Source organism: Pyrgilauda ruficollis, unplaced genomic scaffold (genome assembly GCF_017590135.1).
Source record: "Pyrgilauda ruficollis isolate IOZ18807 unplaced genomic scaffold, ASM1759013v1 scaffold5, whole genome shotgun sequence".
NCBI lineage: Eukaryota > Metazoa > Chordata > Aves > Passeriformes > Passeridae > Pyrgilauda > Pyrgilauda ruficollis.
Window position 1 is genome coordinate 13,408,579 of NW_024526599.1, and position 15,461 is coordinate 13,424,039.

Here is a 15,461-nt window from a genome sequence, read left to right on the forward strand (position 1 = left end):
AGGTTAAGTCAGTTTTCTTGAAGACAAACACAAAAGACAGATACAAGATTTAATTCCTGCTGTTTTCTTACTCTTGATAACAGCTTCATCTACCCAAGGCAACTGGCCCCTTAGAGGCTTGGGTTGAATTGAAGTGAAGTGTGTTTTGGCTGAGACTTAATTCATTGGCATGTGATGGAATTGTGAGACTATAGACATTTAGTTGTGCAGGCCAATAACGGTGACTGTGCTGAGACAAACACTGCACACATTCCAGGATTTTGTTTAGTTGTTGCTGGGCTTCATTTGTTTTATACTGGCTGTAGTATGACTGACTGCCCATTTGCTATCATTGCAATGCACCTCTGCAGCACAATCCAATTTTCTACCAAGACAAATCCTGTTCATATATTTCTACACCATGCCAAGAGAGAAAAATCAAATTTCTACTTGAGAAGTGTTCTTTGAACAATAAATAACATGCATCTTTCCCACTACTGCAAATATCCTTCCTCCTTCATAAAGACATTTCTGTGTTGCATGCTGGTTTTACACAATAAAATGAGAAGTTAATAAGTACCAACCCAGAGTTCTCATTATTGAGTTCATCACAGAAACAAAAGGAAAACACTATTCAAAAAGGAAAGAAACAAATCTGTCATTCTCATTTCTCAACTTTCTCAGCCCATGAAACATCCCTAAATGCCTGACATGCATTCAGATCAGTGAGAACTGGGCATACAGATTCTTTTGCCAAGGGCTGAAATGGAAATCTGTGCAGTCTGTAATGACAGAATGGGCACAAGTGCCAGACTCACACCAATATCACAGAGACTCATTTATTTTCAGAATAAACCAAAAAACTTTGGCTGGAAGTTTGGTGCTCACTGAAAACAAACAAGCATATGTAATCACAGTCTGACACATGCTAAATCCCATTGAAGGATTATATAATAGAGAGGAAAAAGTGTTTGAAGACAGTGGTTTAGGTCCAATGTTTTCTCGTCATATAAATACTTACAGGATTTCTCGTTCTGGAAAGCAGAATGTTCTTATTGCATGAACTCGTACTGTTGATTCAGTGCTGCTATTCCCACTCTGTTCAAAGTTCTCTCTCCATTTTACTTTTCAAACTCAAGCATGCCTCTCTATTCCATATTCCAAAATCTACTGACTAGTCTCCTGTTATTTCTTTATTTTCTTCTAAGCACCTGCTGTACACTGACCTCAAGGGTATGAAAGAGTTCATTCCCTCCACAGTCTTCATGAGAAATTTTTCCCCTCCTCTTGTGAGACAGACAGTGTCTAGACCAATCAGGTCTAGAAATCACCATCAGGAAAAGCAACTATTGTTACAAAATGCTCCTTGTGCCTTCCCATCCCCCTCAGTAAAGCCCAAAATGTTCAGGAAATACAGCAACCATACCATCCTCTAACACTTACTCCCAAAATCTTAAAATGTGTCTACATTTAAGATGTGCTATTAGCATATAATTTACTGTTCCTGTGGATGTCAGGAAAGTAACTGAATCCCTCCTTCAAAATCAGAATGATTTGTAAAAAAAAAAAAAAAAAAAAAAATATATATATATATATACATGCATACATATTCCAGACCTCATAAGGGTTTCCCTTTCTCAGAGACAGAATAATAATTCAGAACTATAGCCCATAAATAAAATTCTTTGTCATATCTGATAAAGACTAAAGAATGAAATATTTACAAAGTTTTAATTTGAGACAGCTGATTTGTAAGCTACTTGAAATGTTCTTGTAATGTAAGCAGTTAGATAACTTACTCTATAGATAAAGCACAACTCACAGCCTCTGAGTCGAGCTCTCTGACCCCAGAACTACTTTGGTGAAGCATAGCTGGGTGACCTTGGCTGAGCCTTAACAAGAAGGTTGCTGCTAAGCTTTGGGAGTACATGAACAAGAGCCACATGAAATAAGTAATAACACAGGCAGAAGAGAAATTGTTGCAATGACAATAGTTGGCAGCTCAGGGAGCCACAAGGGAAAAAACACAGATGTGGAAAATATATCCCCTTAAGGAAAAAGCATGCAACTCAAACACAATGAATCAGCAAGCTCAAAGGTCAGATACTTCAAGGATTACAGGAGGTGACACTCCTGGTATGAATGACCACTTACTGGCCAGCAGAGATCATACAAGAGTCTCAGAACTGATAAGCACATTAATGCTTAACATGGCGCTGCACCTATCTACTGTACACATCAGACACATACAGAAGTGCCCTGTTTTTACACTGTGCGTATGTACACAGCCTGCAAAGAGCTCCTTTGCATGCAGCAGACAAAAGTCTATGCCTGGAGAAAAGAGTCTCCATGGGAAGTGCTGCAGAACTGGAAGAGAAAGATTATAGACCAGGTTCTTGGGGTTGTTTCATGGTTTGACACGGGCCAAACTCCAGGCACCCCTGAAAGCTGCTTACTCACCACTCACCTGCCACAGCTGAGCAGAGAAGAGAAAAATTTAATGAAGGCTTCATGGGGTGACATAAGGACTGGGAGGAAACACTCCAAGGGTAAAACAAGCTCAAATTAGAAGTACAAGGTGAATTTATTACCTATAAAATCAGAGGAGGATAATGAGAAGCATTACAAGAAGAAACAGCTTTTTTCCCCATCCTCTTCCTCCTTCCCACTGACAGTGCAGGGAGACAGGGCACGGGGGTTCGGTCAATTAATCACCGCAGGTTTTCTTCCCCTGCACAGGAGAGGAGTGCCCTGCTGCACCATGGGGTCCCTCCCACAGGAGACAGTTCTCCATGAACCTCTCCAGAGTGGGTCCACTCTCACGAGCAGGAGTCCTCCCAAAATCCTGCAACGTGAGTCCATCCCACAGACACACAGTCCTCCTAAAGCTGCTGTGGTGTGTGTCACTCTTCCACCGAGTGCAGTCCTCCAAGGACAGGCTGCTCCAGCCTGGAAGCAGGGGCCCCCTCTATCCACCAGGTCTCCCACTGGATCACAGCCTCCTCCAGGCATCCACCTTCTCCAGCGTGAGCACCTCCCCCACGGGTTGCGGGTGGAACTCTGCATCCCCCGTGGATCCCCAAGGGCTGCAGGGGCACAGCTGTTCCAGCATGATCTCACCATGGCCCGCAGAGGAAGCTCGCCTCTGCCACCTGGAGCATCTCCTCCCCTCCTTCTCCACTGACCTTGGTGTCTCCGTTGTTTCCCTCACATGTTCTCGCCTCCTCCTCTTGTCTGACTAGAAAAAACCTGTGCACTTTGTTTTGATTTCCTTCTTAAATATGTTATCAGAGAGGTGTTACCAGCCCCTCTCATTGGCCCAGCTTTGGCCAGCAGCATGTCCATCTTCAGAGCATCAGGGATTGGCTCTGCCAGCAATGTTGGAAGCTTCTAGCAGCTTCTCACAGAAGCTGCCTCTGTGGCACTCTAACTACCAAAAACCAGAGGGTGAAAAACTGACACAGGTTGAAATCTAGACAGTTCTAAAGTAGAATAATTCAGCTTTAGGGAAATACGTGTTTTGGCAGTCTTTCTGCACTTGTGCAGTATTACAAGTTTTCCCCGTGAAATTACCAACCCCTCCTGTCTTAAACCAAGATTTATTGGAGAAAGGATAGTAAAGAAAAAAACCTGAATGTAAATACCAGGTAAACAAATTAAAATATGTTTGCTAAATGATATGAGGGCCTTTACTAGAAAGGAAAAATAGCTTAATCATCCTGTGTTGATTTAAGCATGATTTAAATTCTAGAATTTTGAATATCCTTTATGGAACTCATGAAAATGAGTCCCTCTAGATGCTGACAAGTCATTAGGCTGCCACATTTTCCTCTCTTGTACTGAATATAGAAAAACACTGAACACTAATACTATCTTAACTTAGGTATAACTCATTCAAATTATGCTCAAAAGTTTTTGAATTTGAATAATCACTATTCTCTTGAAACTCAGTAGAGATTTTCTAGCAATATTGTGCTCTCTTCTTTGTGCTAATCTCTTTGCTGAGTCATAGCCTTGTTTTGAAAAGTAGTAATGGTTTAATCTCTTTCAGCATTGGAGGATTCTACCATTTTTAAAATATCTTATCACTTCTGAAACACTAGAACACGCCATTAATTTAAAGAAACAAAAAAACCAAAGCTGTTTTCTTCTAGTTGCTCGAAAGAATTGCATTTCCCAGATTGCTGAAATAGAACATGCCTAAGCTAATGGATTCACCATACCCTACCAAATCTTAACACTCAAAAAGCTGTGACCAAATTTTTTCACTGGTTATCTATAGGTGAGAAAGATCTCAATGCATCTAACAATTTCAGTTCTATCTTCTTGATCCTAAAAGTACTTTTTTGTATAGGAATCCTGGACTAATAGCTGGGAAATAAATAATTTAACATGTATCTTTTCAGTGCATTGGCAAGCTTTTTAAATGAAGATTTTGCAATATTGCACAGGGTGGTAGAAGTCATATTCCTGATAACAAAACCCAGTTGAATATTTGAATATATTTTGTATTCTCTACAGTTCTTCAGTATGAAGTTAAATATCAGAAATAAAAGAGCATGCAATATTTTTTAATTTTTAAGCCTCAAGCTGGAAAAGAAGAGAGTTCTATTATTATGGAAACATGAGTCTGTCAAGCAGAATATACCAAGACTCAATATTTTACAATTTCCACACAATGTTTTGCTAACTAGTGAAACAAAAAGATACCCAAAAGTTTATTGTTTCTGTGATAAACAAAACAAGGTTTAGAGAAAATTACTTTCTGGCTTACTAAATGAAAAATCATTTACTTTGAAGTTGTGCAGGAAGACTTATTGACTCCACACCATTTCCAGACACTTCTATATATTTTTCATGTTTTTGTTAGGAGACTTGTTAGTGTAAGAAACATGTTCATTCTGGAAGCATGTTGGTACTGCTTCTTAGTGAAGAAAGATGCACTACTATTAACATTTGCATAATAAAAGCTCCCAATAATTACTGCAAAACAATTAAGAGCACTTAAGAGTGACACTTACCTGGGCTGTATCTCCTCATTTTGAATTTGGCTCTCTACCAGTACTAATGTGTTTGACAAACATGGAATAATTATTTAAATGGGGAGTTTCCCTACATAATGTGGTGTCTGGAAGCTGTTTTAATTAATGCCAACTAAAATTCATTACTGAAATGTAGAATAGTCTCCTTATTTTTATTCCACCTTTATCACTAAAGCTTAGGGCATAAAATAAGGTAACATTCAGCAGCTGCCTAATGCCTCTTTGCTTGTGCAGAAATCCAGAAAGGTCACAAGACTTTTCAGTGTGTGTATATTTATATGTTTGTGTGGCTGCACACGTGTAGGCTCATGTGTATATCTGTGAAGCCCATAGAAATGTATATATACATATGCATGCACAAATATAAAGCATTTTGGCAGATGAGAATTCCTGGAAACTGGATGAGTTAGAAATACAGATTTCATAAATTGATCTTCTTCATGCAAAAGTTCATTCTTTTCAAAGTTGTTGTTAGTTTAAAGCTTTAAAACATTTAAATAGCAGAAACAAACTGTGGCAACACTGATGGTTATAATCTTACTTCCAGACTCCCAAACCATATTTATACAGGGTGAAGCGAATAGAACAAGAGAGCTTATACACAAAAATAAGGATTTGAATCTCAACTTCTTCACATTCTAGATGAGACTTAACTCTATATTAACTGGCTGTTTGAACATGGGAGTTTTGGTCAAAGAAAGCAGAAGCATGGATTAGGGTTCTCTCCTAAAGATAGGAATGTTTTGGTTTAAATGTAGAGCTAAAACTAACATTTTAATATTTGTTAAGAAAAAAATGAGTTTGTATAGCCTTAATTTTTAATGGTATGAAATAACCATTAGAGAATTTGTATTGAAACCTTACTTCTTTCAGCTATATTTTTTATTGCCTAAATACTTCCTTCTAAGGCTTCATCCTTATTCTTATTTATACAAATGTCATTCCAATTATATTGTCTATTTTAAGCATACATGAAAATGCTTATAAATGAAGCTTGATACATATTTAAAATATCCTCTCCTTATCAGTGGATACATAATTGTCCTTTCTGGTGACGAGAAGTCAAGTTCTGTAAGAATGCACAGAATCTTATGCACTAGTCCTACCACTTACTAAACACATAATAAGTATATAATTTCCACAGATCTTAGTATTAAGTCTCTTTTTAAATTAGATTTTCTAGAGAAGGGGAGAGCAAAAGCCTATATTCACAAGAAAATAATGTATATATATTGCCTCTCCAAACAGAGTTTTAAAGACATTTTAAACAAGTATTAAACTACAGCCAGGAAAAGCATTTATAAATTTGTCCATGAGTTTAAGTAATATTTGTTCCGTGTATTTAAATAATTGCGTTTCTGTTTGATGTGATAGATATGCAGTAAACCTATCTGATGAGAACTGGGTGCCTTTATTTCATGTCTTTTTGCTTGTCTTGAAAGTAAGCGAATGACTTGGTCATCCTGCCCAGACAATTATCCAGGGCATCTATATTAGGAAAAAAAGACACCATTAGCTGTCTTCCTCACTTTACCAGACATAGATAAATACCTCTAAGAGTTAATAGACATCTGAAATGCATCTCACTGTTTGTATATTTTTCAGCCTCTTTCCATTAATTATACAAGGAGTAAGCTCCTAATTTAGGTAAGTCCTAAGATTGGAAGTGATGGATCAGAACTTAAAACCTCTCTGAAAGAAGGGAAGAGTATCCTGAAGACTGAAATTACCTGGTGTATTTCACAGTACCTTACCATGCTTATTTTGAGAAGATGGCCAATGAAGGTGATCTATTAATGACAGCAGTATAACATCTCAGACACTAAAAATTTCAAAAAAACTTAAAAAAATACAAACAAAAAAAAAAAACAGTAGAAGAAAACCTGAACCTTAGATCAAGTATGCAAAGGAATAATAGAATTATGGAGTTGCAATGCTCTAATAATATCTAATCTTTTACTATCAAACAAATATGTATAATAACAACAGGTTATTTAACTTATTTCCTGTGTAGGAAGTAATATCATAGGTGGTGACTTCTGCAATAGACATTACATTACCTGAAATTTTAGATATTAAAGTCTGTAAAGGTCTTTATTTGTATCTTTTGAAGAGTCATGCAGATGAAGAGAGATTTAGGGATATAATTCTTACTGAAAATGACTGACACAAAGTTATTTTTTTTAAATTCCTATTCATCATATATCTACTCTGCTTTTCATAATAGCATACTTGATATCTCCATATAACAGTATTTTTTTTATTTTTTCTTTATTTGTTTTGGAGGAGGCAGACTTATCTTTCGCCACATAGTCTGTTTACTATGAAGTAACTTGGAGAAATAGTGACATGTGTGGATCTCATCAGCAATATGTGGTCTCTTGCTCATATAATGCCTAAAACTACCACCACCTTCACTGACTTGGGCACCTTTGTGCTTGATTGAATTCACTGTGGTGCTCTTGGAATAGTTTTATTTCTATTTTATAAATGGCATCAAGCAATGCTTTCTTGCTACAGTAGTAACTAGCTATTAATAAATTTCAGCCTTGGTCTATGTCAGTGTTCCCTGAGTCTGCTTTTCCTGCAATTGTCAGTAGAGTAACTGTTCACAACCTCATTTTGCAAAAGTGCCATACCACAGGAGCATTTCTGACTGTGTTACAGCTGAGATTTTCATGAAATAATTTGGAGATTTGGACTTCAACTGTTTTGCCTACGAAAAGTTAGAGCTTCTCAAATGTTGTTATGTTTTTGGATGTAAAATAGCTATCTAGATAATCCATGGTAAATTTTAGGTAAGAAATTATGGTTTTATTCTCAGTGTTTTGGAAAACTCTTAGACATCTGGTTCAGCAAGCTAGAACATAGAGTCCTGCAGGCAAACATTTCATTCCTTTATTCCTTTTTATTAGTTTTCTATGTGTTCCTTCTGATGATGGGGCTGTTCTGAATAAATGCAGCCACCAGAAAATTTTATCACATCTCTGTTTTCCATGTTATTTATAGCTTGCATTTTATGTATCAAATGGCAAGTTTTAAACATACACTAAGGCAAAATATCTTTTCTTTTCTTTTTTTTTTTTTATTTAAACTAATTAGGAGCAAAGTTTACTGAAATTTAATGAGCACTTCCTTTTTTGACCTATTGTTGTCTAGTAGAATTTGAGTTAGTTGGAATTTATTCTAGTTTCACTGTACATGTCATTACTTAGGTTCCCATCTCCAGCAGCAATAATAACCTCTGGAGCACTGTGTTTGCCTTTATTCCCTTTCAATTATTCAGGCAAGAGCTGATTAACCAAGCCTCTGAAAATATGTCTTTCTTAACACTCTTTCTACTTTGAGCTTGGGTTATACATCTGTGTATAAAAACTTTACTAGCTAAATACATATAACAAATATATTTCTTATGGAACTTAGTTTTCAGTCATAGCTCTTAACTTCTTGTTTCAAGGTGAATTAAATCAATTTCTGTCAGTTCAAATCAAATTTGAATAGTCAGGCCACTTCAGCCCTGAATAAGGTCATTCAAGTTAAATTTTGCATTGGTTTGAATAAACAGTTTATTTTCAAGTCTTCATGGAAACAGAGGTAAATATTCTCATAGCTTTTTAGACCACTTAACACAAAGAGTTATAAGGAGTTCAGGGCTCTCTAACAGCAGACAAAAATTAAAATTAAAAATTAACCATTACAAATTTCTGTTTTATATATTCTATAAATAAACATTTTCCTTTTATATATGTTATACCTCTTTCCAATTACTGCTTCAAATTATTTTCAGCTCAGATTTTCAGCTTGAAAATTTGATTTTCTGTTTGCCTGCTAACTTCTTACGGATCTTGCTTGAACCCAGCCAAGCATTTTGCAGCCTCACCACACTTTGTCAAGGAGGTCTGTATGTCTACCACCTACTTAGTGATAAACCACTTTTTTTTTTCCTATTTTTGTGTATTATTATTCTGTCACCTATTTCTGGTGAATGATTGCTCTGTAGCCTCTCTCTCCATGATGGTCCTGTTTTATAAACAGCCTGGAAGTCTCACCTGCTTCACTGCTTCACATTGCAGAGTCCTAGCTTAATCTATCTGTTCTTGCATGGAAAGTCTTCCATTATTTTGGGACCTCACTTAAATCATTAGTTTTTTCCAGTTCTGTCATATTTTCCCTGAGATAGAAGCACAGAATAATACACAGTCCCTAAAGTGTGAGCAAGCCAAGAATCTGTAAGGAGATGCCATAACAGTTTGAATATGATCAAATATTGTTATGCATTTTGAGCCAGTATATTTCAGAAGTTTATTTTAAATCCTATTACAAAAGTTGCAACCTAAATGTTGACACTGGACACCTTTCTGCCAGTTCATCCCTGTTAATTTTAATAAAAGCAAACTTTACATTTTAGTATGTTATTTTCTTCTTCATTTTTTTCATGTGTCAGGAAGATGAAGGTAGCATTTTCTCGTGTTGGACCTCATAAACCTTCCAGCACACCAAGGTTCTTGTAGCTTATCTTGGCCATGCATTCACTCCCCCAGCCCCATGGGATAGGGTGCAGAATAGGAAGAACAAAAATAAAAAACTGACAGGTGAAGAGAAAGACAGTTTAATAAATGACAAAGCCTATACCCTTTTTTCCCTTTTTAAAAGAGTCCTTTTTTCCTTTCTTTAAGACACATATGACATTTATGCCTACTACAGTGTCCAGTGAAATTGAAGATCCTTAGGATATTTCAAAGTTAACAGAGAACAGACTAGCAATGACATCAACCATCTACTTCAACAGCACAACAGCCAAACCACCATTCCATCTGTGGCCCTCTGTATGTCCAATTTGCTTAAGTAGTCCCTAAATCAACCTTTGACTCCTTCTAAAAGGTACTGAAAAACAAAGTTTTGGTATATCAAGATGTTATTCTTCTGAGTGTTTAAATGTTTTCTCCATCTCCAAATATTCAATTGAGAAAAAAAATATAGAAACATTTTCCATAATTTTTGTTTGCTAAATAAAAATCTTTCTGTTTTATGTAGAGAAAATAATCTTCCTATATATATAAAGATAAAATCTTAAATCCTTAAATCTTCACATATTATATCAGTGAAACTATCAACCAAGGTTATCCTATATATAGGAACATCTCCACCATTTGATTTTAAATTATCTCAAGAACAATCTGTAGATTGTAGATCATAGAAAACAATTTTGTAAATCAAGAGCCCACTTGAATAACAAATATGCCCAAATGCTAATAACTCACTACTAAATTCTCAGCTACAAAATGTATTTTAATAGAGTATCTATATTTTCAAATATTATTCTGTTTACATGTAAGGAAACTTCACATTTTAATCTGCTTAAATGCAAATAAAGATTCTAGCTGTGGGCACCATTCTGTGCTCCACATGTTTAGTCACTATATCGATTGTTAGAAATGGACACAGCATGTCAGCCTTTGTTTGTTTGATTTTTTTCCCTATGAGCAATTAATTCAGACTTAGGTTGCAGTAGTGCACTATTGATAATTGTTGAGCAATCCAATTTTTCTTATTTATTTCCTTTTAGCCTATAAATTTAATGATGTTTCGAGTACAGTTTATGTTTATCTTCATATGGAATCTTATTAACTAAAGTGCTAAAACTAATCATCATCTTTGAACTTTTCAGCTTCATTTCAGCCTGCAGCTACACCAGTGATACTTTGGATCACAGCTTCCTCACTTCAAAACAAATATTCATGAGAGTTGGTAACAATCCTCTATGAGGGCAGAAAGAGGGTTCTTTGGAAGACCATCATTACCTGGCAAATTATCAGTGGACAGATGAAAAACTCTTCTAGGACACTGCTGACACTTAATCAGGAGATGAAAAATAAGAAGGATAGCACAAAACTGGCTCTTGGTAAAAGATGCCAGCAAGAAGCTTCAACATTGTTTGAATTGTCTAGTTGGGCTTCTGAACCACAACTGTTGTGTCCCTAAGACAAAGATGTCACAGGTAAAACATTCAATATCCATGTCTAGATACTGATAATTTTTGCCTTCTGTATGAATCATAAGGAAAAAAAAAAAAAACAAACACCCACCAAAACTTTCAAAAACAAAGAACTTTCCAGTCTGAAGTTCAGTATTTGTCCCTGATATACAGAAGAATATGAAAGCTCAGCTTTATTTCAGTCTGTGTTCTGTCATCCTGTTCTGTCTACGTTTACTAAAAATCCTTTGTATGAAAACTAGCAAAAAGAGATAAATACATTGATAGATACAGAAATACATAAGTAGGTAAGTAGAAAGTGATGTTTGGGATTTGCCAGATCATTTTTTTTCCTAAGATTTTGGATACTGATTGATGTATGAGCTAATTTCAAATATGCTGTAGCAGTCTAAAAAAGAATGGATTATACCTCCCCACTCATGACAACAGCAGAAACAGAAAATGCATTTTCATATATGAGGAAAAAAGTTCATTGAATAAATATTCATGTTTGTGTTTGAAATAAAATTGTTTCCTAAATATAGGAAACATTTTAAATAATAGGAATATATTAATTTGTAGAAAAATATGAGAAGAGCAAAAAGATTAAATACTTTTAGTAGATCATAGCAAACTTAGTACATGTTCAAGTCCATTACAGCAGAATTTACTTTTGAAACTTACCTTATACATATTATACATATTATACATATTATAAGCCTTATACATATTATAAGCCAAGAAGATTAACCACGTCTTTAAAAATGCTAAGACAAATGAGAACTATTTAAAATAAGAAGAAATAGGAAGAAATAGGAACACTACTTAATTTAAAAGTGGGAAGACAAGAAAGTAAGCTTTACAGACTATCAACTGAATAAGAGTTCCTCTAGAAACTCTAAAATAATGACAGAAATAAATTGAAAACATTATATAAAAGAAGAAAACATGTTTCTTCTGGATTGCAGTTGACTTCTGGTATCAGCATTGCTTAGATTCTTTAAGTACCTAATTATATAATTGTGCATTTTATGTAAATGCATATAACTTTTGGCCTTAGAAAGAATAAGCAAGTTTAGAAGACAGCAGGAAAAGTATAAAGGTCACATCCATGAACTGAGCAAACAGCATCAGCAGAATTTTAATTTTGGCACTCAACATGTTGTTCTTCCATCAAAACATTTGTCAATCATTTTAAACATGCAACCTACAGATAAAAACCAACTATACATGTTTTTAAAAACAAAGATATTTACATTTTTTTACTGTGGATTATCTTAAACCTAGACTTTTCTATGTTGAAGCTATTAATAAAAGCTTTCTTAAAACTGCCTGAAATTGAGCATGTAGTGGGTCCATGAGGTAGTCCCAAACATAGGTTTTATCCTGTAATAACTTCAGCAGGAAGTAATGAGTTCACAGAAGGTTCTGTGTAACCCTTGCTACTTCAAGTGATTACCAGAAAACTCTGAACCTCCTCCATAGGATTTATAAAAGTACAGGTGTGGAACACAGAAAAAAAATGCAATTCTATGTACTCTGAATGTCTTTCACTATTTTTTTATTTACCTGATGTTTATAAAGCTTTGCAGTTATCCACTCTTGGTCAGGAAAGCCTCCTGAAAGGAGTGTACAAACAATTTCCTCCAAACCTGTACAATGAATAAAGATAATTTTTGCTCCTGTTGCATTTCTTTGTTTTCTTTCCTCGATTTTATCTCATATTGTCTGGACACTCCAGCATTTAATTTTTTTTTAATTTTACAATGGAATCAAGGAAATAATTCTCCTTGACCTGGATGTTGGCACTTCTATTTTTCTTAATGCATATTACTAAAAAACTATTTACATCTCTGTCTTACTGTTCCTACATGCCTAAATTTTCAGAAACAATTGCATATTTATGTAAAAACCCATTGGAAATACTTTACATACAATATGTTACAGTTATCAATGTGGGGATTAAGTAATGGAATGTGTGTTGTCCAGAATGGCTCCAGAAACTAGAAAAATAAACCTTAAGTAATAAAGACACAATGATTTACTTAGTGTGATATCTCAGGACACCCCAGCAATTTTAAAGACTAAATTATAGTTATGGGGAAAAAAATCCATAAGAACACTCAAGTGTTTTATGCCCTACTTTTAGGATATATGTATACATATATATATATATGCTACAAAAAATCAAGCGTCAGACCTCAAGTTGTATTCTAAGGTGATATAGATGCACATATAAGTCAGCTTTGTCTATTTATGACAATTTATGCAAATTTGTTTAACCACATTGAAAGAATAAATTTAGCAAAACAATGCAAGTTTGAAGGCAATCAGAGAGAAAGATGAAAAAAATAACATGGTAACTAAGAAAGTTTGAAGATAATGTCCACTAGTAGGCACTGTCTAAAACACCTCAAACATCTGATACCAAAAAAAATCCAAGTGCAAGTGTTGTGATATTTTTAGAGCCATTGAATATTAGGTATACATTTGAAATTGACTTTTGGAGACTTTAAAAAAAGTTACAATATATCAATTTGTTAATGAAACACATTTTAAAAACATATATTTGCCGTTTTCTCCTAAAATATGAAGGTTTTTCAACAGTGACCTGACGATTTTATATTTTGAGAAATGATGGAAAGAACTCACATTGCAAAGGATTTTCAGTGCCAGATATCTATGCAAAAATGGTCCCAAAACATTGATTTTCCACCAGAGATTCAACGATACTAAAAAAAAGAAACACTTCATATATATATATATATATATATATATATATATATATATGTGTGTGTGTGTGTGTGTGTGATTTATCAGAGTAAGGGGACTAGGTTTCATAGGAATAATCATGGAAATTGGTGGAGCTGCTGATACAATTTTTTATGTTATGGATACAAACACTTTGTGTTGTATACATCAATGGTACACTGACCTCAGGACAAAAATTACTTTGTGTCAATAGCAGAATTGTCTACCAAATGTGAAATCATGAATAGGATCAGAAAATGCAGATGCAAACCATGTTTCTTTTCCAAGTCTATTTTTGATTTTGCATGTCCTGTTCCCCAGTTTCTACACTGCAAATACTCTTATATGAAGGTATATATAGCTAGTTCCTGTGAAGTTTCTTCTCTCCTCTTCACATCTTCCTTGCTTTATCCCACAGTTCTTGTTGCAGGGAAGTCTCACATTTATGTTTAGATACAGTTGGAGACTGCTCTGAACATGTCTGTAACATTTTTCTCCCCTCTTCACTCTTTTCTGTTAAAGGATTAGACCTCCATAATCAACATGAGCATGATGAAAGCTCAAGGCAGTTTTCTGAATGTTGTTCAGGGACGAAAAATATCCAAAAACAAAACAAAACAAAACAAAACAAAACAAAAAAACCCTTTAAAACATGATAAAAAAGATTCTGTGACATTTGTTGTTATTTTCATTGGTAAAAGTCTGTTGGAGGTGATTTAAGGAAAAAAAAAATATAAAGTTACTGTACTTTCCCATTGGATTTTTTTTGGTTTTTGTGTGATTCTCAGTAAAAGAATTCTGAAGAAAGACATAGTCTGATATTTTCATACCTAACAGCTACATCTATGACTTTTGAATGCTGAAAAATAAAAAGAAAGGGGGGATCACTAGTCCAAAAACAGAAAAATACTCCTTATCAAATATTTGAATAATGGATTGTCATCTAAGGGTTTATTTGAAACTGCATAAAACAGTCTTGTTTCTTGCTCTTCTCAGCAAGAATAGTAGCAAAATCAGCAAAGCAGGTAAATTCATATTTCTTTCAGTGCAAGGAGCTTAGTTACCTGAGCTGTCTGGTTTTCTTAGAATGGTGGACTTTACCAGCTATACTAATACAGATCTTTAAGTAAAATACTACTGTAAGCACTGCTGCAGTAATGGCCAGCAATGACTGGGAATCCTAAGGCACTCAAGGACTCTGAAGAAAAGTAGCAAATCTTTCCATGCAGTGTGAAATAATGAATTGAAAAACATATCATTTGATTGTTTGCTTAGCCTCTGAATCACACTGAGGTCTCCTGTGCTTGCATTCCCTTCCCAAGACCAGAAAAAAAACAAAAATTCTTTTATTTAAAGCTGTTTCCTCCTCTGTTCTTCCATTCTTTAATAATTTTGTTCAAAAACTCACTCAGTGACATCATCCTGTCCACAGACATTTTCTTCACCAGCCTTTTATGAGTCTTGTGTTTCTGTTAGTCTTTTTGCACATCACTTTCCATTCATCCAACTGACATAACAGAATGATTGCATAATACTGATCATCAAGGTAGTTGTTTCTTTCAGGTTACAGCCTGAAAATTTGCTTGAAGAAGTGCTGAGCTATTTGACATGTGTTTGATCATGGACTCAAGGACAAAGAACTTCCAGGCTTACATCCAAACTACATCCTGTTTGCAAGCAAACTGCACTTCATTGTATATCCTGTCATGGTGAAT